We start from the raw sequence: 26,942 nt of genomic DNA on the forward strand, positions 1-26,942 counted from the left end.
GACAGGCGCCTGTCAGACACCTGCTGTGACCACAGCCACCCCACGCGGTCACGGGTCGTGTCACCGGCTCATCTGCCCAACCGTGGGATGAACGCTTCTCTGCACAGCTTTTCCTGGGAAGGAAGTCACCAACAGCCACCGCCGCTAAATTAGGATCAACGGCGCACGCACGCGTGTGGCCCTACTCTGGGATCCTGGAACCCATCTCGCGGGCCACACTGCAGGGAAGACAAGGGAAGAAAGACTCTTGGTCCGTAACCCTCTTAACCGGAACAGTGTCTCTGTTATCTGCAATCTCCCCATCTTGGGCTTCCTCTCGAGTTTCCATTTAAAATGCCTGGCAAATACCTGGTATGTAAATATGGCTGCACCACCGATTCGACGAATTAATTACTACCTCAGTGAGCAAAGGCGGGGTGGGGGGGGAGACGTTTTTTAAGCACCGCCAAGGACAGCTTAATAACTAACATTTTGAAGTCTCTCCCAAACCTAGAAACACGTGACTCTCAGGGTTTCACTTAACCTGTTGTACAAAATGCCAGGAAACCGACTGAAACGTACGCTTTGAAACCTCGCTTTAAATGCATCACATATGTCATGCTTAATTTAAGACACTGTGGTCTCTTCCAACATACTTCAGAAGCTCCCTCACATAGAGGCCAGCTGCTGTGTGTTGTGTGGCCCCGCTCGTTTTTTGAAATTTATTAGCATTATGGCCAAAGCCAAGTGAACAAGGGCTCCCTGAAACCAGAAGGGGCACAGAGTGCGAGCCACCTCTGGGCGCATCTCTATGAATCCAGGCTGATCTGGGAGGTCAGGAGGCCACCGCGGATCAGGGGCCAGAGCATGTCTGTCTGACCTCAAGCATTGGTGGGGGGCAGGGGGGGCGGGTAGCAATGGGCAAGTCCGTGCCGTTGAACCTGCCCAGTGTACGGGCTTGATCTCCCTGAGTGGATCTGCAAAGGTTGAAATGCCCACTTCCTGCAAATTTATGCAAAGGAGCCCATTCTCCTGGGAACTGAGTCACCAGGACCATTAGTTGCTGAAATGAGGCGGGAGTCACTCGGAGCATCTGTGCACCCATCCTTCTGACCTTCCTTCTGCAAACCAGGCACTGGGCTTCGTGCCGGGGGCACAGCCACGGCGCTCACAGCCCCCTCCCGAGAGAACCACACAGGGAGAAGGCAAGAGAAACACCTCCATTCAAAACCAAAGAGTTTGGCAGCTTTTCTCTCAGCTTCAGAGGCGTGGATTCATTCTAACAGCTGCTGCAGAGCTTTCGTAATTGCACCCTTGAATCCGATCTGGGAGCTCACCCGTCATTCACTCAGCCGTCTCTGGGTGCTGTTTCTCGGGAATGCCACCGTCTGGTGAGGGGTGTGAAGCCAGTCCACACACCTTCCAGTGGCTTCCGGGATGTGACCTGGCCTCCCAAATCTGCAAACCTGCCCTGCGTGGTGCCCTGCGCCAGGCACCAAGGGCATACCCGCATCCGCCCAGAACGTCCAGTGTCACCAGAGCGTATGTATCTTCCCTTCTCCGTCCCCATGGCAACGGCCCCAGCTCATCCGTTCATTCATTCATCCATTCCTTTCGTCCAATACACCACTACTGAGCACCTACCGGGTACCGAGCTCTGGGCCAGGTGCAAGGGACACAGCGGTGAGTAAGACGTGGAGAAAGCCCTGTCCCCACAGCCCTGGCGATCAGGAAGATGGGAAATAAGCAAGGTGCATAGAAAGTTAGACAAGTGACAATAAAGAGGTTAATGGCCAGGGAAAATTCAAAAAGAAGGGACATTTGAAATCCGCCTCCTGGCCGACACGCCTGTGGCTGCCGGAGCCTCCTCCCATCTAGTCCAGCAGCCGTGGCACGAGGCTATGACAGGCGAGTGCCATCACACCACCCCGCCTTGCTCAGAGCACACGCGTGTCAAACTCCCTCCCCGCGACCCGGCAGGAGCCGGATCCCCTTCACCTCCTCCCCGTCCATCCGTCTGTCTCTCACACGCACTCACATCCTTACTTCAGCACGATGAGCCCCCGGACAGGTCACAAGACGCACTATGCTCTTCCTCACCTCCACACCTCTACACTGCCATTTCCTACTGCCGGGCCATTCCCTGTTCATCCCTCAGTCCTGAGCTCCAAAATGCCACCGCTTCCAGGGAGCCTTCCCTGATGCCCTAGGGCGGTTCAGGGGCTCAAAGTCTATCAAAGTCTCGGTGTTTCCACCTTGCCTGGCACTTGATCACACATGTGGTGACTGCCTCTGTTTCTTCCCCTCAACTGCTGGACCTGAGTCCTGGGTCCGGTTCACAGCTATATCCCCAGGCCTGACCCCAGAGGGGATATCAAGCCAGTGGGCAGAAAAAGCATTTGAAGGGAGACCATCCCTGAGGGAAGAAAGTAACAGCATCCAGTGTAGGCATGGCTGTGGGAAAACTGATGTGTTTATCTGCTCCCAGGACCAAGGAAACGGATAGAAGCAATTTGGCAATATTCACTCTCAACTAATATTTTTTGAGACTCCATCAAGAGTCAGGCACCACGCTACGTGACTCTGTGCGCCTTCTACCTTCTCCCATTTAATACTCTCAGCAACCCTCTGTTTCTCGAATTATTACCGCCATTCTAGAGATGAGGAAAACACAGTCCTGACAATGAGGCAGATCATATGCTAGGGAAGGGCAGAGCTAGGGTTGAAATCTTCTGAATACAAATCAAGTGCTTTTCCCCACTATAATCACCCCCCCCAAAGCATGCATTTATTTTTTTAACGTTTATTTATTTTTGAGAGAGACGGAGAGTATGTGCACGCATGTGCGCGAGCAAGTAGGGGAGGGGCAGAGAGAGAGGGAGACACAGAATCTGAAGCAGGCCCCAGGCTCTGAGCCGTCAGCACAGAGCCCCACGCAGGGCTCGAACCCACAAACCGTAAGATCATGACCTGAGCTGAAGTTGGCCACCCAGGTGCCCTGCACTTTTTTTTGGTTCTGTAACCTTGCTTCTAAAAATGTATCCTATGGAAGGAACCTAAGGGAAGAGAAAGCCATCACCCTAACCCTAACCCTAACCCTAACCCTGGGACTCCTATGCCATTTGAAAGATCATAAAAGTTGCAACGTCAGCAGGCAAACCAGACCTCCAGTGTCCAGCTGGCCCAGGTCATCATGAGCAGCACAAGAATCCTGTCTCACCACAGAAGCGGATCCAGCTAAGACCCCCACCTTACAGATGAGGAAGATAAAGCCAGAGCAGGAAGCATCCTGCCTGGGGGGGGGGCGAGGCAGCTGGAGTCTCGCCGACCCCACCCACCTCATTGTCAGATTTCTTCCAGAGTCCACATGCGCTTAAGTAGAATAACTGCTTTGATGATGCTCAGAAGTAAAGGACAGTTCACAACCGTTTGGATGGCTGTGATAAAAAAAAAAAAAATGCAAAAAACAGAACACAAGCAGTGTTGGCGAAGATGTGGTAAAATTGGAATCCTTGTGCACCACTGTGGGAATATAAAATGGCGCAGAGGCTGTGGAAAACAGCAGGGCAGATCCTCAAAAACTGAACACAGAACCTAGCAATCCCACCCCTGAAAGACACGCCAATGTTCAGAGGAACATTATTCACAATAGCCAAAAGGTAGAAGAAACCCAAATGTCTAGAAATAAACAAAATATGGTATCTCTACACAATGGAGTATCATTCGGCCTTAAAAAGGAAGGAAATTCTGGGGCATCTGGGTGGCCCAGTCGGTTGGGCGTCTGACCTCAGTTCAGGTCACGATCTCACGGTTTGTGGGTTTGGGCCCCGCATTGCGCTCTGCGCTGACTGCACGGAGCCTGGAGCCTGTTTCAGATTCTGTGTCTCCCTCTCTCTCTCTCTGCCCCTCCCCTCCTCATACTCTGTCTCTCTCTCTCCCTCTCTCTCAAAAATAAATCAATGTTTAAAAAAAATTTTTTTAGTAAAAAAAAAAAAAATTCTTTTAAAAAGGAAGGAAATTCTGATAACGCGTGACAACACGGATGCGCCTTGAGGACGTTACAAAAAGTGCAATAAGCCAGTCACAAAAACACAAATACCGTATGATCTCCCATCTACGAGGCACCTAGAGTAGTCAAATTCGTTGAGACAAAAGGTAGAATTGTGGGTGCCTGGGGTTGGGGGGACGGGGAGGAATGGAGAGCTAGTATCTAATGGGGACAGAGTTTCAGTTGGGGAGATCTCGATTTGGGCTCAGGTCAGGATCTCATGGTTCGGGAGTTCGAGCCCTGTGTCAGGCTCCTCGTTGACAATGCACAGCCTGCTTGGGATTCTCTCTCTCTCTCTCTCTCTCTCTCTCTCTCTCTCTCTCTGCCCCTCCCCCGCTCATGCACACTCTCTCTCTTAAAATAAAGATCTTTAGAAACAAAAACAAGAAACTAAAAACAAATGTAAAGTAAAACCTAATGCTTCAGCTCTAATTACCATAGGACTCAGCTCATGGGGACCTGTGTCCTTCAGGCAAATCTCCATTAAAGGCCCTCCTGGCCCACACTGGGCCATGCCCCCTCACACTGGCAATGTAGCAGGAAGCAAAGGAGACCCCACTCCTGATCACAATGGGTGATGCAGTCTAGTGGAGGAGGGAGGAATGATACACCATAAAATTTGCAAGGTGCCCTGATGGGGGCAGAAAGTGAGGATATAGAAGCCCAAGGGAGGAGTAAGTCAGGGATGCCATCCTGGAAGAGGTGACATCTCAACTGAGCCTGGTAGGAGTCTGCCGAGCAGAGGAAGAAGTCAGTGCCAGCCGAGGAAACGGCATGTGCGCAGATCCAAAGGTCCAGGAGAAATGGTCACAGCATGAGCCTATTTATTGGTCCTCCTTGGGACAATGTGCGGCTATCTTGCTGGAAAGTCTGGGAGGCACAACTTCCTAAAACTCCTGCATCTTCTTGAGTCAGAATCCCACTGGAGAGTCCATTGGTCTGGGAGTCCGAACTGGGGGGTTTTCATCAAGGTAACCACACATTCTGGAACAGATCCCTTAAAAGTGCCCGGGTTTTGGGGCGCCTGGGTGGCCCAGTGGGTTGAGCATCTGACTCTTGATTTCAGCTCAGGTCATGATCCCAGGGTCTCAGGATCAACCCCGCGTTGGCCTCCATGCTGAGTGTGGAGCTGGCTTAAGATTCTCTCTCTCCCCCCTCTGCCGCTCTCCTCCACTTGCGAGGGTTCTCTCTCTCTCTCTCTCTCTCTCTCTCTAAGAAAAAAGCGCCCAGGTTTGGAGGATAAATTATTCCATCATCCTACTTTTTTGTTGTTAATTGTGGTAGAAATCACATAATCTAAAATTCATCATCTTGCCCACTTTAAAGCATACAGTGCAGAGGCATCTGGTAAACTCACCACATGGTGCAGCCATCACCTCTGTCTAGTTGCAGAACATTTTCATCACCCCTAAAGGAGTCCCCGAACCCCTTAGGCAGTCATTCCCCACTGCCCCTCCCCCCCAGCCTCTGGCAACCACTGCTTTTGCTTTCTGCCTCCATGGATTTGCCCTTTACGGGTATTTCATAAAAATGGAAATCACAGAAAAAGAAAAAAAAAATGGAAATCACAACAGTATGCCCCTCGCCCTAAAGTTGATCTCAGTTCCTCTGCTAACTTGAAATGAGAGCTTGAGCAAGTCCCTGCCTCCCTCTGAGCCTCAGTTTCCCCACTGGTGAAACAAGAGGTTGAACAAGGGGGTCTCTAAATCCCCTGGGATTTTACAGATTCTGCCATTCCGACTCTTCAGGGCTGCACTGTCCACTTCTCTCCACGCTTGGTCCTTCATCCACCACGGAGCCCAGCTTTCTGGAACCTGAGATGCATATTCTAAACCTCCTGGGCCCCCATGGTTCCCTACTAACAGGTGGTGCTCAGTAAAGGGCTGTTAAAGGGCTAAATAAAATTTTTACTCCCCTACTGAGGAAAGTAGTGGCAGTAAAGCTTCCTAGTGAGTGTGCACTATCTCTTTAAGAACTACCTTAATTAGCATAGGCTCCACTTCTGTCAATTTCAAGTTCCAAGGGCTTCCAGTTCAGCACACCTGACATTCTGGACTCCCGGATCCCAGGAACATTTCGAGGAGGCTTTTCCCAAACTTGCCCTGCAGCACCAGATGTGGGTAGGACACATTCACCCCCGAAGCATAACCCAAACTTCTTCAGCCCAACAACACCCCTCGTCCAGGTGCAAATGCGGATCTGGAGAAAGAATAGTACAGCTTATCTTTACGCCTCTATTTAAACATCCGCCTTTTCAATCCTCATTAGCCTGTTCCTTCCTACTATTTGTGCTATTTCTGGACTGGCTGCAGCACTCACTGAAGCTATTAATCAAGCTGCTTCTTCTGTTTGTTTTTCTCTACATCAGGGATGGGCAAGCTACAGTCTGCAGGCCACATCCGGCCCACGATGTTTTTGTAAATAAAGTTTTATTGTAACACAGCCATGATCCTTTATTTCTGTGTTATGTACAGCTTCTCCCAAGGTAGGAAGACAGAGCTGGGTGGTTGCCACAGAGGCCATCTGGCCCAGAAAGCCTAAAATATTTACTATGCGGCCCTTTACAGAGAGAGGTTATGGACCCCTGCCCTAGATCATGGAGCACTCAGTCCCCTGAGACTGGACCTTCCCCAAGAATGTGACATTCCCTTCTTTAAAAAAGTCAAAACTCACACTATTCTGGCTGAGACCCGCCTTTCCATTACATCTCCTCAGGTGCTCCACATAATGACAGAAAACTTCACAAATACAGATGAGCAAAAATATTTTTAATAATCCTAAATCCTACCACCCACCAGCCCCTGTTAGCACTCTGATGTATATCAACCTGGGCGGCATTTCCACTGCAAATGGGAACTTTCTGTCAAAACTAAAATGGAATCAGACGTGCAATTTAGGAACTTGCCTCTTTTTTTTTTTTTTTTTTAATTTCGAAACATGTCATAAGCATCTTTCACATTGATAACTGTACAGCCTACACAGTTCTTGCCAGTGCTTCTGGAGCATTCCATTATATGGGTATCTCATCATTAGATAATCCATCCCCCAATAGAGGATCTTTAGGCTGTTGCCAAACGTTGACCATTAAAACCAACACTGCAATGAACACCCACATGCAACTATTTTCCCAAGATAAATTTTGCCTAGAAGTGGGCTGACAGGTTCAAAGGATGTACACCTTTTTTAGAGCTTTTGATATATGCAGAATGGACTTTCACACCTAAGGGAAACACATCCCATGCTGACTTAATTCAAAGCTTAGGAGGTCAGGGTTCTCAACCTCTCCCCTGGGGCAAACCCAATAAAGACATCTAATGAGCAATAAACCAGGGCCCCTGGCTGGCCATGCCCTCACTCGCAGCTTTACTGGCTCTCGTTTATGGCCAGATTATCACAGACTTGACTATAAGGTTTGCAAGGGCAATTAGAACAGCTCACATAGGGAGGGGAATCCGGGCCCAGCCCAGAGGCCGTGTCTAGCCTGGCAGTGGAAGAGGGAGCAGGAAGGAAGACCCAGCCCCGGAACGGATGTTCACAGCAGAGGAAACTCAACCCCAAAGCTCAATTCAACACAATACACAGCACAATGCCGGCTGGACTCACAAAGACGTGCACACAACACACTGTCTCTCTTTAGGGAGGCTGAGAAGTGCATATTGCATTTCAGAAAAAGAAAAAAAAAATTTTTTTCCCTCCAAGTACAAATAGATTTCTGGAGGAATTAGCTTACTTTGGCCCAAGAGCTGCCTTATGTGCAAAGCTCAAACCCTAGGAAGGTGTGATCCTGTCTCTCTGCAGCTCTAAAATAAATGGCTCTCACCATCCATTGCCTTGGGCAAGGTATTCAAAGGCCCGCCAAAAATAACTCAGTTGGGGGTGGGAGGGCCTGGGTTAAGCACTGGACTCTTGGTTTTGGCACAGCTCATGATCTCACAGTTCGAGGGTTCGAGCCCCGCATCAGGCTTTGTGCTGACCGTGTGGAGCCTGCCTGGGATTCTGTCTCTCTCTCTCTGCCCCTCCCCTGCTCTCTCTCTCTCCCTCTCAAAAGTAAATAAATAAATAAACATAAAAAAAAAAAAAAAAAAAACAACTAAGGGGCGCCTGGGTGGCGCAGTCGGTTAAGCGTCCGACTTCAGCCAGGTCACGATCTCGCGGTCCGTGAGTTCGAGCCCCGCGTCAGGCTCTGGGCTGATGGCTCTGAGCCTGGAGCCTGTTTCCGATTCTGTGTCTCCCTCTCTCTCTGTCCCTCCCCCATTCATGCTCTGTCTCTCTCTGTCCCAAAAATAAATAAACGTTGAAAAAAAAATTAAAAAAAAAAAAATAACTAAGTTGGGTCTATGCCACAGGCCCTGCTGATGCTCCCAGATTCCCAAATGGGTCCCATGACTTGAGTGTCTTTTCCCCTTATTCCTTCTCCATAGACAGCTTTTTACAAAGAGCACAATTGCCATTTGCCCAAATCCCAGCCATCTTTTTAGAGCAGTTTAAGGGACACCTGTTCCATGAAGCCCAGGCTGCCTTCCCAGGCCAAAGTGACTTCCACCCACCTTTGGCAATTTACCTAATCCTAATGCTTTGTATCAGAGATAAGGCTGAGGTTCTTCCTCCTTCAAGATTTAGAACTCCCACCCTACCCCACCCAGGGCATAGACTCTTCCACTCTGAGTTCTCCTTCCCCAAACCTAGCTGATACCTGGCGTAGAGAAAGGACAATGAGAGTTCTGGGTTCCCCAGAGGTGGGAGACAGCCCATGTAGGACCCAAGATGGTCTTAGGTAACATTTAGGATGCTCTGATGTCCAGGCACAGCATTAAGCCGCTGTGAACGACAATGTGTGAAAGCTGTTCCCATCTGATTCTCACGGGAGTCTTCTCACAAAGTCCCTGAGATGGTCTCTGCCTGGTGCCACCATGACTTGAACGCTTACATTTCCATGATCTGGTAATATCCCAGTTTAATAAAACAAAACCAAACAAAACAAAAACTCAGACCATCAGCTGCAGCAGTAGATTTTTAAACATTATTTTATTTTCATTGTATTTAATTTTGCTGTTATTTTCTATTTGAGACAAGGGACACTTGTTTACTATTTACAAGAAAGATTTCCAAAAAGGCTCAAATTTCCTTTTTCAGAAAAGAAAGAAAGATTTCCATAAAGGTTCAAATTTCAGGTTTCCATAAATTTACCAATTTATTTAGTTTTAGGAAAAGCAAAACGTTTATAAATAAAATAATAGTAACAGGGGTTATGTAGATATGGCAAAAGCCCATGAGGCTGGAAATCACTAGTAAAAAGGAAAGAATATAGAATCGAAGTCAAAGCACGAAGATACAAGCTCTCAGGTAGCTTTCCTTGTTTTTAGTTTTTTTTAATGTTTATTTTTGAGAGCGAGAGAGACAGAGCATGAGCAGGGGAGGGGCAGAAAGAGAGGGAGACAGAGAATCCGAAGCAGGCTCCAGGCTCGGAGCTGTCGGCACAGAGCTCGATGCGGGGCTTGAACCCACGAACCGAGAGATCACTACTTGAGCCGAAATAAGAGGCTTAACCGAATGAGCCCCCCAGGCGCCCCAAGCCACTTCACCTCTTAAAGCTCAGTTCCTTCACGGGTTAAGTAAAGTTCAGTCATACCCCCTTCAAAGGATTCTGATGATCAAAGGAATGGCACACCTATCAGTAGACTCGGCACATAGTAGGTTTCTGTTAACGCATGATCAATGAAGGAGCAAACAGGCAAACAGAACTTGAAGCCCTAACGGAGGTATTTGTGGGCTGGTGGGTTGGGGTTTTTTGGTGTTTTGTTGTTGTTGTTGTTGTTGTTGTTGTTGTTGTTTTGTGGGCGGAGAAATCTAAAGTCTTTAAGACATAAAGGAATAGCTCTCTACTGAAGGAATTTGAGAGAGACAGTGATTCGGGGCAGTCTACCCTTACCCACTGTCACGCCTGGGGCGAGAGGAAGGATGGGCAACCTTTCGCAAGGCCGGCCTAACATCCAACAGGGGACTGTCGTCTACACAAGCCTTATTAACAACAGAGGGGCGGGTGCGCCTGGCTGGCTTAGTCAGTGGAGCCTGTGACTCTTGATCTCAGGGTTGTGAGTTCGAGCCCCACGTTGGGTGTGGGGAGATCACTGAAATAAATAAAACCTTTAAAAAACCCCACACAATCCATATTTAACCACAGAGGAAGTGCCACAACAATGTAAATACCCAAGAGCATCATCCGAAACCAGGGTGCCAGAGAAAGGTCTGAGAGGATGGTCAAGACCAAACCCAGGTCCTGGGGATGTCAATGGTGTCCAGTCCCCACCGCACCCCATGCCCACCAGCCATTCTGCCCACGTCATAGGAGAGCCGTCCCCGTCTCCAGCAGTAAACCTGCAGGGACAGCTGACATGTCCCCTCCTGGTTTTCCCAGGAGGATAACTGTGCCTCCCATGCCCTTGAGGCAACCAGCTGACTCCTCTTCCTCCTGGACCAGCTTCCCAGCACCCCTGTAAACCTGTCAGGGCCTGGCGCTGACGGCCTTGGGGCACAACAGACAGGCCCCACTGCTGGCATAGAAGCTGGGCCTCTGCATAGCCGCACGATGGTACCTGGCCCAACTACCCAGAAGACACCACCAGTGAGCCGTTCCAAGTTCATTCAGTTGTGTGCCCCTCCAACCTCTTAAGAGCTGAGCCCTGGGAAAGCCTGGTATGAATAATGACCAACATCCGATCACTAACACTAACTGAGCTATGATTCCGTGCCAGATGGCACAGGGAATGCATTTCCCCCCTTAAAATCCACCCTCTGAGGTGGGCTGCACGACGAGTCCCCACTTGATGGATGAAGACCAGGAGTCCTGGGGAGGCTTAACGGTTTGCCCAAGGAGCGGAGCCAGGATTTGAACTCAGGCGGCCTCACTCCCCACCCCACCCTGTTTATCTTTGCAATGTCCAGAGCTGCTGTGTTATTCGGTGCCATCCGTGTGCTGGGCACTCTCCCAGGGGCTCTCTGTGCATAATTTCTGTCAGTCCCTTCAATGACCTCCTGGAGCAGACACTGTTATTATCCCCATTCTCCAGGTAAGGAAACTGAGGTTGCAAAGGAAAGGTGATTTGCTGAGATCAACTGCTTCGTAAGTTACCAGACCTGGGACCGTACTCAGGCTGTCTGTCCCCGGGGTACAGGGGCTCTGCCATTTGGGTGTGCACTCCCACCGCCTGGCACTGGGCTGGCCCAGCTCAGAGCAGATTTCTGGCAAGTCTGGGGGGCGCGGTGCACTGGTTCTTGGACCACAGGCTAGCGGGGGAGGCAGATGTGGACACAGACGTTGAGGTGAGACTGAGGCCCACGGGAAAAAGAGCTTAGAGTGGACCAAACAGACAAAACAATGCCCCTCAAAGACATCAGGGCCCTAACCCCCCAAGCTTTGAATCTGTTACCTTTACCAGCAGAAGGGACCTTGCAGTCTGAATGAGGGCTCTTGAGATGGGGAGGATTACCCTGGATTATCTGGATGGGCCCCGGCTCATCACAAGGGTCCTTCTGAGAGGGAGGCAAGAGGGTCAGAGTCAAAGAGAGAAAACGGGATGAAGAGAACAGATCAAGGTGATGCAAGTCCACAAGCCAAGGACGCAGCAGCTTCTGACAGAAGCAAGGAAAGAGCCTTCAGAAGGAATGTACCTCTGACAACCCACATGACACTTCTCACCTCCAGAACTGTAAGGTAATAAACTTGCTGCAGCCACTGAACTGTGGTCCTTTGTTACAACAGTCATAGGAAACTCATACAGAGCTTAAGGCGGCTGAGGAGAAAGGGAGTGGAGGAAGGGAGGAGGGCTTCCTGGAGGAGGCAGCATGCAGCTGAGTAGCTGCCTGAATAACCCCAAAGCTCAGGCCTCCATAGTTCTTAGCACTATACTTGCCATGGGGCTACCGACATTTACATTTCCGTTAATTAAAATTGAATACCATTTTGAACTCAATGCTTCCGTGGCACCATCCCTGAGCTGACCGTGGCCGCCCCAGGCTCAACCTTTTTTAGCTGAACCCCAAACGGCCCACCCGTTGTAAGGAGTCATGAACCTTAGCAGGGCTGACAACAGTTTATTTTGACCTCCTTAATCCTCTTCCTTAAACGCAGGGTGCGCCCCGAGGAGGGTGGGGGAGAAGCCTCGGTTAATAAAAGGTTCTGCCTTAACAGAGGTTCCAGGGAATGAAGCGTTTGTGGTTGAGACTGAGGATGTTCCAGGGATCAACCGTGGGCCCCGCGACCCCCCAGATCCATCATCTTTATTTCCTGGGCATACAGGGCACTAAGAAAGTCTCTATCAACGGGGGCCGGAATTACCAGATGAAGACGTTAGGGTAACACAGTTCAATTTCTTTTTTTTTTTTAACATTTATTTATTTTTGAGACAGAGAGAGACAGAGCATGAACAAGGGAGGGGCAGAGAGAGAGGGAGACAACAGAATCTGAAACAGGCTCCAGGCTCTGAGCTGTCAGCACAGAGCCTGACGCGAAGCTTGAACTCACAAACTGTGAGATCATGACCTGAGCCGAAGTCGGACGCTTAACCGACCAAGACACCCAGGCGCCCCAACACAGTTCAGTGTCCAAGGTAACCCCTACCACTTGCAAGGAATTCTCTGGGGAGTCACTGAGTGACATACACGGTGAGTTATAAGGAATACAATCAACTCACACTTTCTCGGCTAGAGGCAGTTACAAAGAGTTTCAGAGAAAAAAAAAAACACAATTAAAAATCAGCTTGAAATCCATTCCGTTGCGGAGGGGAAGGGGGAGGGGGAGGGGGAAACATGGAGCGAACGAGGAGGGAGGGAGATTTCTCACCATCTCCACTTTGGTAACATCTTGTGAGTGTATTACCCGTCCAAATAAATAAGCAAAAGCTACAACTTGAAATGTTTAGGTACAATATGGACCGTTAAGATCCCATTCTTGTTTTATATAGGTGCACATGGATGGGTCTATAAATACAAATATACGAATACATAAAGTATCAGAGTGTCTGACAAACGTTCACAGAGGTTAACTCTCGTCAAGAGGACGAGACCACAGGGGATCTTAATCTTCTTTTTACTTACTAACAGTTTCTAGTAACAACAGAGCACCTTCTGTGGATTAAATGTGTAGCTGGTTTCTGGGGGAAACACCCCACCGACAAGCACTCCTTTCTCCCTGCAACCTCTGAGGCAGGGAGTATCTCCCCCCCCCCCCCACCGCCATTTTACACAGGAAAATGGCAAAGAGGTGATCCCAGGTACGTCTGAGCCAGAGAGAAGAATGATTTTCCTTACCCAGAGGTTGGACACAAGCCAGTCAGAATTCCGACTAGAATCTGGGGTTCCTGATTTATGATGTAATTTTTATAGAGCTATAAAAAACTTATATATATAACTATATAAAACTATGTGCTGCTTATATATGTTATATATAATAGAGTGGTATATATTACCATACATATTATATGCATTTATATGTACTAAATAGTTTATATAATACATATCTACGTAATATACAAATATATACTTATTTGTATGACACAGAAATTGCTTTGGCCCAAGGATTCTATAAATGCAGGTTCTCCCAGCTACAGGAAGCCTGGGGAAACTGCGCACAGGACCACACAACAGACATGATCTGGAAAACATCCACTTGGACCTGGAATCAGGTTGGTTGGTTCGCTCATTTTTAAGGACAGAAGGCTTGAGTGAACACCTCAAAAATACACAAATACAAGTACACACACACACACACACACACACACATACACAGAAAAAAAGTCTCCAAATGGCCAATAAGTACATGAAAAAACGCTCATCTTCACTGGTCATCGGGAAAGCAAAATTAAAATCACAGCGAAATACTATCCCCACGTCTACCATTATGGCCAAAATTACAAAGACAGGCAGCAGCAAGTGCTTTCAAGGATGCAGAAGGTGGGACTGGTTTTAAACCTCGTAAAACCATTTGGTAGAGGCCCCTAAGGCCGATCTACACCCACCCCATGGCTGGGCACCCAAAAGAAACGAGTGCTCGCTCCACAAAAGACGCAGACACGGACGTTCCTGGCTGCTTCGTTCATACTAGCCCAAACCTGGAAACCACCCAAGTGTCCATCAACGGTAGACGGGATGAATCAATTCTGACATAGTCAGATGCTGGAATATCATACAGCAATGAAAAAGACAGATTGTAACATGCCCCAGACTTTACAGTGAGCCACCAAAGCACACCCCAGAAAGGGCGTGTGTGCACAAGTGCACTTACATGAAGTTCAGGAAACAGGTAAAACTACCCCATGATGATTAAAGGCAAAACAGCAATGATCTTTGGGACTTGTGGACTGAAACAGGTACCAGGGAGCATTCTGGGGGCCTAGAAATGTTCTATATCTTGATAGGAGGGGTGGTTACATGTAACGTACATACATAAACATGCATCCAGTCTGTACTTAAGGTTTGTACACTTTACCTAGGTAAGTTATAGCTAAGAAAACAAAGCCTAAAACTTCCAGAAGCCTCCAGGTGCTCACCAAATAAAGCCACACCCTTCACCACAGCTCTGTGTGATCGTCATCTGCCCCCGTACACTCCCAGGACTCATCTCGTGCCAAATCCTCCCCACCTTTTTCTCTCTTGGGTCCAAACTTACTCGTCCTGGGAACAGTTTGCTTTGACAGGGAGGGTGTCCGGATCTAGAAAGAAATCCACTCTCAGAAGGCAGAGACCTACAGGAACTGGCCAATCACCTTCCCTTCTTCCTGAGTGACGTCACTACCCATGTATGCTAATGCCAACGGCTCCCTGATTAGATGCCTCTTCCTCCAGGAAGCCTTCCCAGACCCCAGCCCCACTTAGGATTCCCACAACTCGCTGCATGTTTAGGACACTGACCTCTCTGTTTTGAGCTTATTTATTTGTCTGCCTTGCCCCCTGTGGGCTGAGACCCCTCTGGGGCACTCCCTGTTCTCTCCCCAGAGCCTAGCAAGGTGCATGGCACTCATAGGTACACAATAAACATTCGTTGAAACAAATGTATGTCTGAACGAGAAAATGAATGATCTGAGGGAGGATAAGAATGGGATGGAGTAAATAATGGTTCTATGTACACCTCAGTGTACATAGGGCCCAGAGAGGGTAAGTGGTTTGCAAAAAGTCACACAGCCAATTAGGGACAAATTCAGCACAGAACCGCCAGGGGACCTGGTTGCACCCTCCTCCTACGGGATCCCCTCTCCCTCACGGTGCTGCACCCTTCCCTCACCTACTGGGAGGGCTGTCTGCTACCAGTTCACAGGTACACCCCTTTCCAGGAGAGCTATCCTCCGACTGGCAGGCCCTAGACCCCCACCCCTTCCTGTAAGCCCCCCAAAAACCAAGGAGATCCATTGCCAATGACAGACTTCTATGGGGCTACACAAGGCTGCTTCCCCCTGTCCCCAGGCAGGATCTGTTCTGTGGCTGCAGAAGTTCCCCAGGGAATCTGGCTAAGGCTCAACCTGATAGAGATCACAGCCCCACTCTGCCCCCTCCTGCTTCCTTCACGTCCCCTCCTCCTGAGAGCACAGCCCCAGTCAATTTCCTCCTCAATGTGCATCTCAAGCTCAGTTTCTTGGGACCCTGACCTGACACAGAACCCAAGGCTTTGCACTACCTGCCTGGGGTATGGACAGCAGAGGCACTGCCTCCTGAATGTAAGTCTACAGTGCATGACCTCCGGATGTGCCAGGAGCCCAGCCATAAGGAGTGGCAACATCCACACGCTTTGGGGGGGGGGGCTCTCCCCTCTGTTCCCAAAGCCCTTTATTCTTTATCTCTAGAAGACACTCAGAAGGACCCCATCTGAACATCCTTGCTTTCCAGCCACCAGCAGCAAAGCTCTAAAATGTCCCTCTGAGCCTAGAGAGTGCCCTCCACCAAGACATCCTGCTCAAACTTCAGCTCTTAGAACAGCCCCCCGGGCAGGCGGGGGTCGGTTCCCCATGAGTCATCATGAGCCCCTCCCCTGAAGGCAGTTTACCAGGCCAGGTTACAGAAAACACTATACAATCTCCTAAATTTGGATAAACACCACCTGCTGTCGGTAGACCCTACTTTGCCCAGCATAATCACCGGTTACTAAGAGCTCAGAGGACACCGTGTTTGGGGGATAGCATGCAGGACTGGTGGCCAAGAGCCGCCGGTCTCCTTGCCCTGTCTGTGGCCCTCTGTATGACCATTCAGAGTGTGGGCTTCTGGAGTCAACCCGCTGGCTGTCCAATAGGCTGTCAGCCTCCACTAGCTGTGTGGCCTTGGGTAGTCACTCCACCTCTCTGAGCTTCGGCTTCCTCGTCTGTACAGTACAGCTGAGGGTATGTACTTCACATGCTTTTGTGAGGATTAAATGAGATCACACGTGCAAAGTTGTCGCCATAATACTGTCCTCCTCGACAGTATTATTATTCATCATTTAGACTGGCATGGGGCAGGGGGGCGTGCGGAGTTGGACACTGGACTTCTGCACAGGTGCAGGAAAGCAGCAGGAAGCAGCGAGAGGCTTTGTGCGGCGTCTCAAGCAATACAAGGAAGCAAAGACACCTGGGACGTGTATACAGCAGGCGCTCAGCATACAGGAGCTCTGTTTATTATAAAGCAGAAGGTGAACCCAAGAAAAAGACCCTGCTGGGTCAGAGATCCTTTGATGTCCAAAAGGATACTTTGGGCAACTTTGCGCGACAGCCCCAGACCCGTGGCAGAAGCAGGAACCAGTAACCTCTCGCTTGTCCCAGCCTCTGAGCACATGTTATGCTACCCCTCAGCCACAGTCGCCTCTGGCCACGTCTTGCATGACAGCCACCAAGGGAAGAGCCCGCCCCATCACAGCAGATGCTGTTGGAGCCTCATCCGAATCTGCTGGGCAGAGGTGAACAACTTTCTACTGGTGGTGTTACAATTCAGACGCGTTTTCTACAGTCTCCCCAAGGCTCCCAGGGCACTTCAGCCTCAGCTGCCCATGGGGTAACCTGCTCATTAGCATATTCTCATGGTGTACCACCACCCAAATAAGCCACTTGTTCTTGCGTCCTTGACTCAGGCTCTGCTTCTGGGGGAGCCCGACTTAAGGCACCCCTCATTCCCAGAATCTGACTCATAAGAGAAGGATCTGCTCAGAACACCCGCTCTCCTCTAGGGTGTCTGACACGGCGGTGAGGCATACCCATTGTGAAATGGGTCCACAACCCCTGAGAGACTGCCGAGACCATGTGAGGTTCTATTGTTTGCACGGGCCAGCTTTTTAAAAGTTGCCCTTTTACCAATTTATTCAAAAGAAAATGTACTGACCCACTGTGTGCCAGACCCGGTGCTTGGTGATGGGGCCACAGGAAAGAACTCAAAAGTCAGAGGCACTGTTTACACAGAGTTTAGAGTTGGAGAGTGAAAAAGACAGGGAATGGAGAAGCCAACACGCCAGGACACAGATGGCGGCATGCGGCAAGGGAGGAGACGGGATTGGGGTCTCTGATGCCAGTCGCAGTTGGGCCCCAGAGGCTAGGGGATCAAGGAAGGCTTCCTGGAGGAGGTGACATTTCAGCTGCATGACCTAAACGATCAGAGGGAGCCAGCCAAGGGAAGACCATGAGGTCCGGGGTCAGAAAAGAGCTCAGGGCATCGAAGGAAGAGGAATTTCTGCTAGCAGGGCTAGAGCGAAGTGGAGGAAAGCTGCACGGCCTGAGTCTGGAGAGAAGGGGGTGTGGGCACATCTTGTGAGGCTCTGAGGCTGCCGACAAGAGTGCATTCGGGGCTCTTGGAGAATCACCTTCCTCTCCCTGCCTCCACTGGATTCTGATCTGTCTTCCCAAATGGGAGAGGGTGGAGTTACCTCCTGCCTGCCAGGAGCCTCACTGGGTCCCCAGTCCCAGGGGGAGGGTGTCTCACATGTCACCTCCTCCATCCTGTGCCTCTAGGTGAGAACTGCTGGCTTCAGGGCAGGGACGGGAGAGGCAGGGAGAGGCAGGGAGAGGCAGGGAGAGGCAGGGAGAGCTACTTCGAGGTTGGCTTCTGGCAAGTGGGCATCTGAGCTGGAGGGAAACCTTCTGGTAGCAGTTCACAACACACACACTCAAATTCCAGCCCTGCCTTTGTGACCCGGGACAAGTTTCTGGTCTTCCTCAGCCTCGGTTTCCTCGCCTGTCAAATGGGTTGATAATCCTATCAACTTCCAAAAGCAGCTGAGAGATCGGCTAAGAACATAAAAGCACTTGGCACCATTTATGTACTGATTCCCCTTTTCTGATCACCTACTATGCACCCGGCACCTTACATGGAGACAGGAGGAGGCTGTGAACAAGATGAGGCCGGCTTGGGTGCAGCAGTGGAGACACACGATGCTGACCCAAGTCAGTAATTCCAAAGTCAAGTCTCTCTGAGCACACAGTAGGGGCATCCCTCAGTCTGAGGCCCTATGCCCCACTAAAAGCCCAGAGCCTACAGTCACAACATGAACCCTGCAAGCTAAGACTCCTGTCTGCCAGCAGAGACCCGAGCACGGGCATGCTTCAGGAGTCCAGCTCCCTAGGGGCCAGGCTCAGTGGCGTCAGGGTCCCAGGCCCCGCCCCTAACCCCCAACCCACTGGCAACATCCCTAATCCCCAAAGACACCCTCTCGGGAGGTTAGCAGCGGGTGTGGTCAGTGCCAAGGGTGGCGTCTGCCAGCGCGAGCATGAATCACGTCCTGCTGGCTCTGGAGGGGGAGGGTCCACCAGACCCACGTCTGAAAACGCTGATCTGACCCGGCCGTGCCAAGCAGGGGAGGGGCCAAGAAGAGGCAGGACCCCAGGGAGGTCCGCACCTCCCCCTGCTGGTGGAAAGAATGACCCCCACCCACCAGGCTTACTGCGCATGTGCCGGCCGCTCTCAAACCCTGGACAGAAGTACCTCCTGGTCCTCCTCACCATTGCCCTGCGACACTGGTTATTGTTAGTTCTCCCACTTGAGGAAGGGGGACACTGAGGCTTACAGAGATTAACTGCCTCGTCCAAGGTCACTCATCCTGCCACATACGACAGGCCAAGAGGCTGAATCACTGGCAGGAACAGAGAGGGGACAATCCTGAAAACACAGAGGAATGGGTCCCCAAAGCGAGCCAGAGTGATGGGCACTGCCTGGGCTGGCCCCGCAGCAAGGCGCTGTGGCAGAGTGGTCCTGGCTTGTGACTTTGGCTGTGTGTCCTGGGCCTCAGTTTCCCCACCTAGGCAGAAAAGGGCCCAGCAGAGGGGCACCTGGGTGACTCAGCTGGCTGAGCGCCCGACTTCGGCTCAGGTCATGATCTCACAGTTTCATGAGTTCGAGTCTCATGTCGGGCTCGCTGCTGTCAGCACAGAGCCTGCTTCAGATCCTCGTCCCCCTCTCTCTCTGCCCCTCCCCTCCCTCTCTCTCTCAAAAATAAACATTTGGGGCCAAAAAAAAAAAAAAAAGGGTCCAGCACAGCCAAGGAGCCCCGGGTCCTTCCCACAGGTGAGGAGGGAATCCGGCATCCAGGCTGCCACAGAAGTCTGAAGCCGGCACACTGGAAGCTGCCCGCTGCAAGGCCAGGCCACCACAGGGCCACCGTGGCTCCGCCCCTCAAGGAAGGGCACGGCCAGGGTGCAAGCCGGGGCCTGCTGAGCCGTGCCTGTCGACACCCAGAGGTGGCCCGTCACCCTGGGGCCGGCCTCAGCCCAACGCCAGCGCCCAGGGCCACGGCGTGTGTACGCATGGGTGGGCACGGGTCCAGGTGGCTGGGCGGGCACAAGACGCATGTGTATACATGGGCTGTGAACCACCCTGGGGGCAAGGCCGTTTCGACAGCAAGCAGCATGAAGGTTCACGGGTCAGCCCTGCCGCTGACGGCAGCTGTGTGTCCTGACAGTTGCGAAGGAGGGAAGGGAGTGAGGTGGCCGTGTAGCTGAGGGACAGGGAGCGGATGGGAGGGTGGGGGGCAGTCGTGGGGGCTTGCCAGCTGGGTACACAGTTGCAGATCTGAGCAGCCGTCTGTGTGCCCAGAGATGGGTGCGTGTGCGTGTGTGTGTGTGTGCGTGTGGTCGTGTGGTGGGACAGGGCTGTAGTTAAGAGCATGGACTTTTGGCAGTGTGTGTGTGTGGCGGGGGGGGAACCTGGGTGGCTCAGTTGGTTAAGCGTCCAACTCTTGATTTGGGCTCAGGTCACGATCTCACGGTTCGTGAGTTTGAGCCCTGTACTGTCTGTGCGGAGCCTGCTTGGGACCCTCTCTCGCTTTCTCTCTGCCCTGCTCTCTCTCTCTCTCTCTCTCTCTCTCTCAAAATGAATAAACTTAAAAAAAAAAAGAAGAGAAGAAAAAAGAGCATGGACTCTGGAACCATCCTGCCTGGGTTTGTATCCTGGGTGATCCTGAGCAAATTATGGCACTTCTCTGAGACTAGGTGCCTCATCTGTAATAGCACCTCTTATTACGACTGTGGCGACAATGACATCTGTGGATCTCCATAGCAACCGCCCTGGTTATGTGGGTCCATTTCTGTGCAGCACGTCAAGGGAGGACTGAATGGGGTGTCATGTGTCTGTGGGGGGGGGGGTCACCCCCACCTTTCCCCCATGCTCTGGGGACCAAAATACAAATTTATTTCCCACCCCTGTCATAACATTTATTCACCCCCAGTTCAACCAAATGAAACACAAAAGAAGCCAAGGTGCCATCTGTACAACTCAAGAATGACCATCTGGGAAGTATGACACTAACAATGTCCTCCCCATCCCCCACCACCGGCGCCTCCAGAGACAGCAAGGAATGGTAGGCAGGCAGCACTCCTATCCTCAGGCAGCTCACAGTCAGGGGTGGGGGGATACGGGCAGAACTCGAAGAGAAAAAACCCAAGACAGATGTCAATACAAACTGATGAGAGGGAAGGGAGCACAGCAGGAAGGTGTAATAGCAGCACGACAGCAGGAACAGCTTGTGCAAAGGTCCTGAGGCAGGAGGCCCTTGGGGGAAACTGACCATTCACAACACCCCAGGGCCAGAGGGTACCACGTGCATGAGGCTCTAGACATGAACCGAAGAAATGTGGAACAATGTAAATGACCAACCACTGGGGACTGGCTAAACAGACCACGAATTCCACCCTTCGGCAATTTTCTGCACTTGTTCCAGAGGAAATTTACAGACACTGGTGATGGAAGAAACCAGTTCGTGGCATGATGTTGAGTGAAAAATAAGAAGCTGCCGAGCTGTATAGATCTGGGGTTTTGCAAAGTAATAATAATAATAGCAATTATGATCAGCACAGTCCATTTGTATGAAAAACAAATTCACCCTCAAAAGTACACAAATCCCCCTTGCCACAATTTCACAGGGCTTGTCCAGTGGCGATGGGCCCCTGGATGATACTTCTTCCTGCTCTTTGACATTTACAACATTCTATCAAAAAAAATTTTTTTTTAATGTTTAACAAGGCGTGAGGAAAGCTCACTGCCATCTCCCGCCCAGATCCCAAAACCCCAAAGAGGTTTCTGGAGCTGTGTTTTCCCGAGGACAGCCCTTTTTTTGTTCAAATCTCAAATAAACAAAAGCCCGTTTGGCAGAGGCCCCTGGCGGGTGGACGTTCACCCCGTGCACCCTCCCAGCACCAATACTGCAGCTAAGACAACAGCAAGTGTTTTCACGGGGGCCCACGGGGAGGGGGGCTCTGGAACTCTTGCTAAGCCCCGGGAACGCATCCCAAATAGTTTCTTCTCCACCCAGGGACCCTCCCTTTCCTGTGGCGCAGGGTCAGCCTTCCTCCCACACTCTTGCCTGGGGCCAATGTGTCCCCCATGAGTCCTCACCAGCCCTGAATTCCTGGGGCCTGGAGGCCCAGAATCTTCCATTTTAAAGACCACACAGCCCAAGATCCCTTGTTACACCAGCAAAGAGACTGAGCTCCGGGAGCAGATGTGAGTTGACATCCAAGGAAGCCGGTCCACACTTGAACCTGGACTTCCTCACCAGCACCAGTCAATAACAAATATGCATTAATTAGGCACCTACTATGTGCCGGGTGCTGCTTGGACCATCGGGGAGATGGCCACAGGACTATGTGGTAAGAATCAGGGGTTGGGGTGGCAGCAGGGCGAACGAGGAGGACTCTCTGAGGAGGTGACATCGGAGCTGAGACCTAAAAGAGCCTGCCATGCAAACAGCCAGGGAAAGAAAGAGTGTTCCAGAAAGAAAGCCTGGGAGGCAGGGCCATGCAAGGAAAAGTCATTTTGAAAAGCGGCGGGAGCTGTGTCAGGCAGAGAGCCTCCCCCGAGGAGTGTGGGTCGGCTCCTACGTGGGACTGGAAGTCACTGGAGGGCTTTAGTGACCTTTCTGGAAGCTCACGCAGGGCATCCCGTGGAGAATAAACTGTGGAGGGCAAGAGTGGCGGCCGGGAACCAAAGAGGAGCTGGCTGCCACGTCCTGGTGGGAGATGGGGTGGCCTGGACCCAGTAGGTGACAGTGGGTGGGGGATAAAGAGGAGAGACAATGTGACTTGGGACCATCCACACAGAAGGGAGGAAGAGCATGAAACCACCCCCCCACGACATGAAGCCAAGGGGAGTCAGAACCGAAGGGACCCCGGAAAACACCAATTCAAACCCCCCACAGCGTGGAAGCAGTGAGTGTACTGGGCCTGCTAATGCAACACCAGCCCAAAGCGCCGGGAGTCAGAGATCTGAGTTCAAATCCTGACTCCACCACTTACTAGTTGCATGGCCTTATGAGTCACTCCCTCTTCCCTCTCGCCAAGCCTCAGTTTCTTGCCTGTGAAATGGGGATAATGGTGCCAAGTCCAACCAGACCTGGAGAGCCTCAGTACGGTGCCCAGTGCAAAGTAGCTCCCTTCCCTCTTTGGGTCCAATGCCTGACCGCAATTCTCAGGTGAGTTAAACTGCCCCGAAGACCAGTTTTAAACGACTGCCATAAACAGTGACTTTCTTCCCAAAGGATCACATGAAGGAGAAATGGGAATCCTCCCCATCAAGAGCGTTCGGAACAGAGATACCCTAAAAATAACAAAGTGCTCCCACATCCCGGGCTGGAGCTGGTCGGGGGAGTCTTGATCTGTCCTGGGACCAGCAGATGACGCTGAGCTGGGCAGAGCAGGGCTGGCTGTCCACGTCTGGCTGCGACACATCCCTCTCCTGCCCCAGGCAAGTGGAGCAAAGACTAACACGACTTGGGGTTCAGAGGCCATGAGGTCAGGCTCAGATCCAGGCTCAGCTTCAGAAAAAAAAAAAAAATCACTCTCCTGCTCTGTGCCTCAGTTTCCCCACTTGTACAGCACAGAGGAGCCCAGCCCTGCAGGAGTCGGACGACAGCCTGTTGGGGAATGCCTATACAGGCTGGGGGCTCAGGAGAGCCGTTCCCAGGACCTAAAGAATGACTGCAGAGGGGCACCTGGGTGGCTCAGTCGGTTAAGCGTCCGACTTCGGCTGAGGTCATAATTTCACGGTTCGTGGGTTTGAGTCCCGCATCGGGCTCTGTGCTGACAGCTCAGAACCTGGATCCTGTTTCGGATTCTGTGTCTCCCTCTCTCTGCACCCCTCCCCTGCTCATGCTCAGTCTTTCCCTCTCTCTCAAAAATAAACAAACGTTAAAAAAAAAAAAAAAAGAATGGCTGCAGAAAGTATTCATGTGTTAATCCCTCGAAGAAGGATCCCCACTACAATGTGGGAAAAGCGCCTTCGCAGATAGACTTAAAGATCTTGAGAGGGGAGGAACAGCCTGGATTATCCGGATGGGCCCTAAATGCAATCATACGTGTCCTTGTAAGAGGCAAGCACAGGAGACTTGCCTACAGAAAAGGCCACGTGACAGCTTCCACAGAGAGCCACCTGAAGGTGCTCGAGCTGTTGGCTCTGAGGCTGGAGCAGGCAAGGAACCGGATTCTCCCCCCAGAGCCTCTGGAAGCAGCCAGTTTCTGCATGGTGAAACGTCTAACCTCCAGAACTATGACAGGATAAACTTCAGTTGTTTTAAGCCAGGTGGTCTGTGGCAATTTGTTGAAACAGGCACAGGAAACGAATGCAGAGGCCTTCGCCACCCCAAGCCAGAAGGACTGGATCAATATTTACAGCCAGTTGCAATGCTGGACTGGATTAGAACTTCTGCAGGTGGAACCCAGATGCGGGAATTTTTTTTTTTTTTCAAGAAATCCCAGAGGGATGTCAGGGTTCATCCAGGGGTGAGAAGCACCAGTCTGGGAGCTGGAAGGCTCTGATGCCCAGCCACTTCATACACAGGCTCCCGGTGCTCTCATTCCCTGAACTGTGGCCACCTGTCACTCATGCGCCTCCCTGCAGGACTGCAAGCACGTGAGGGCAGGGGTCCCGCTTATCACCCTTAACTCATCATCACCAGGCAACTGTCACAGCACCTGCTACTCGCAGAGACCTGTGGATACAGAAGTGAACAAGGCACACACCAAGAAGGAAGGACGGCATTGAGCCCTGAAGCATTAAGACCCCCAGGGGGTCTACCTGGGGGCTAGAGGATATGGGAGACCAGAGGAGGGAGGGCCAGAAGCTGCCGGAGGGAAGTGTCTGCAGGGGAGACATCTTGAAAGAGACACAAAACCCCAGGGCAGTGATGCATATCCTTCGCAACTCTATATACTCCCAAGTTTCCAAAAGCCCTCCTCTGCCCAAGGGTTTTCCTCTACCCTGGGGGCCTGGGTGCAAGACAGGCCAGAAGCGGCCAGGAGGTAACACCCCAAAGCAGCCTTCAGCCGGCCAGCGATGGAGAGGAGCTGGAACATACATACCCCAGCTCCCCCACCCTCGGGGTGATAACTGAGATGCACGTTCTAAACAGCCCCTGGAGGTCTCCGGTGGGGCTGAGTCCCTGTCACCCACTGAGGTGACCTGTTGATGAACACACCCACAAGTGGCCTCTTGCCCTGCCCCGCGCGGCTTGCCCTGAGCAGACTCTCCTGCGACCACCTCCCACACAAACGATCCGCACTGGAATCCCCGTGTCTGGGTCTGATGTGGGGGAGCCCCCACCCAAGCAGGTGATGCATTCCACATAGAAGGCAAAACGTGAGGCGAGGCCCAGGGCACGAGAGAAAGATGCCAGCGTGATCATCCACACCACTGCGGCCGTCACGGGCTGCCACCGTCCCCTAAACACCTCTTGTGTACTACGCCTCCCTCTCATTAACAAAGGTGCCATTATCGTCATGGGGAAAGTGAGGCGCAGAGAGGGGGAGTCTTCATCAAAAATCTAAAATGGCCATAGGAGCGCCTGGGTGGCTCAGTCCGTTAAGCATCTGACTATTTCCGCTCAGGTCATGATCTCACGGTTCCGGGGTTTGAGCCTTGCGTCGGGCTCTGTGCCGACGTGCAGAGCCTGCTTGGGATGCTCTCTGGCCCTGTCCCTGCTCACGCTCCCTCTCTCTAAATAAGTAAGTAAATAAACTTTGAAATAATCTTTAAAAACAAATAAAATAAAAGGGGCGCCTGGGTGGCTCAGTCGGTTGAACGGCCAACTTCGGCTCAGGTCATGATCTCGCAGTCCGTGAGTTTGAGCCCCGCATTGGGCTCTGTGCTGACAGCTCAGAGCCTGGAGCCTGCTTCAGATTCTGGGTACCCCCTCTCTGCCCCTCCCCCGCTCATGCCCTGTCTCGCAAAACTCAATAAATTGTTTAAAAAATTTTTAATAAAAAAATAAAATAACAAAATAAATAAAAAATAAAATGGCCTCACCACTCTCTCCTTCATTCATTGTGCTTCAGCCACACGAACTGTCCTGTTCGTTGTACATGCCACCGCCTGCCTCACCCCGGAAACTTCCTACCTCAGGACCTTTGCCCTTGCTGTTCCCACTGCCTGCAACAAGGGGTTGCCTCCTACTCCACCTTCAGTTCTCTGCTTAAAAATCTCAGTGATTTTTAAATCATTGAAAAAAAATGGAAAGAATAATACTTCACAGCACATAAAAATTATATGAAAATCAAATTTCAGTGTCCATAAATAAAACATGATTGGAGGACGCACTCCGTTACGTATCATCCCTGGCTGCTTAGGGTAGTAAAGTGCAGTCAGCAGTAGTGATGGGGTCTTATGTCTTATGGTCCAAAAGCCAAAAATACTTCCTATCTGGTCCTTTACAGGTGAAGTTGGTCCACCACTACCCTAGGGTGTGGGCCCTCTCCCCATGGATGGGTCCCTGGGGCCTGAATAGGGTTATATAGGCACACGAAGGTGCACAAAGAATGAAGGAGCGGGTGATTAACACACAAGGCCCCGCCCCCAGGAGGGAGTTGAGCATCACCTAGGATTGCAATGGGTGGGTGAATGAATGAATGAATGAACGAATAAATGAAATGAAAGTCTACACTTCAAGGGAAGCCACAGGCGTCATCCCTTAGGGTAGCCCAAAGCCCTCCATGGAGTTGCAAACCAGCATCTGACATCCCCTGGGCGGGCGTCCCTCCAACAGCACCAGCCTGGCCTTGACATTCTGTGGGCCCAGAACTCTAAAGGGAGGACGTGATTCATTCCACAGAGCCTTTCACCAGGAGAGGAAGGAAACCAGCCCTCAGATCCGGAACCAAATTTAACTTCTCTGCTCCACACCCCCCACCCCCAAACACACACACACACACACACACACACACACACACACACACACACACACACAGCATCTCTCCACCTTGCTGGGGAAGGGGACCATCTTGCACCCAGGGTGGCAGAGGGTATCAGCAATGACTGGCTCAGCTTCCCCTCCCCCCAACCCCCCGCCACAGTCCAAAAGGACACCACAGTTTCTCAAAACACAGTTGGAGAAAAATCCTCAACCGTAAGAGAGTACTCCAGAGTAATTCCTTCTTCCTCCCCACTCTCAGCACGGAGACAAAGGGGGAACTAAAAAGAAAAACAAAAAAAC

The 26,942-nt window shown here is 51.2% G+C and overlaps 1 protein-coding gene across 4 annotated transcripts in view; it reads right to left on the reverse strand.

The window, feature by feature from the left end:
- KIAA1671 (KIAA1671 ortholog) overlaps window positions 1-26,942 on the reverse strand; it is a 203,372-nt gene that overhangs the window by 150,177 nt on the left and 26,253 nt on the right. The window contains exon 1 of one of the 4 annotated variants that reach the window (XM_047827390.1): window positions 6,007-6,184. The exons of the other annotated variants lie outside the window; for them this stretch is intronic. The gene's annotated coding sequence lies outside the window, so the exon portion shown is untranslated. Of the gene's footprint in view, window positions 1-6,006; window positions 6,185-26,942 lie in introns of those variants that run through there. 4 annotated transcript variants of the gene reach the window in all.

The sequence above is a fragment of the Prionailurus viverrinus genome, chromosome D3 (genome assembly GCF_022837055.1).
Source record: "Prionailurus viverrinus isolate Anna chromosome D3, UM_Priviv_1.0, whole genome shotgun sequence".
In the NCBI taxonomy this organism is placed as follows: domain Eukaryota; kingdom Metazoa; phylum Chordata; class Mammalia; order Carnivora; family Felidae; genus Prionailurus; species Prionailurus viverrinus.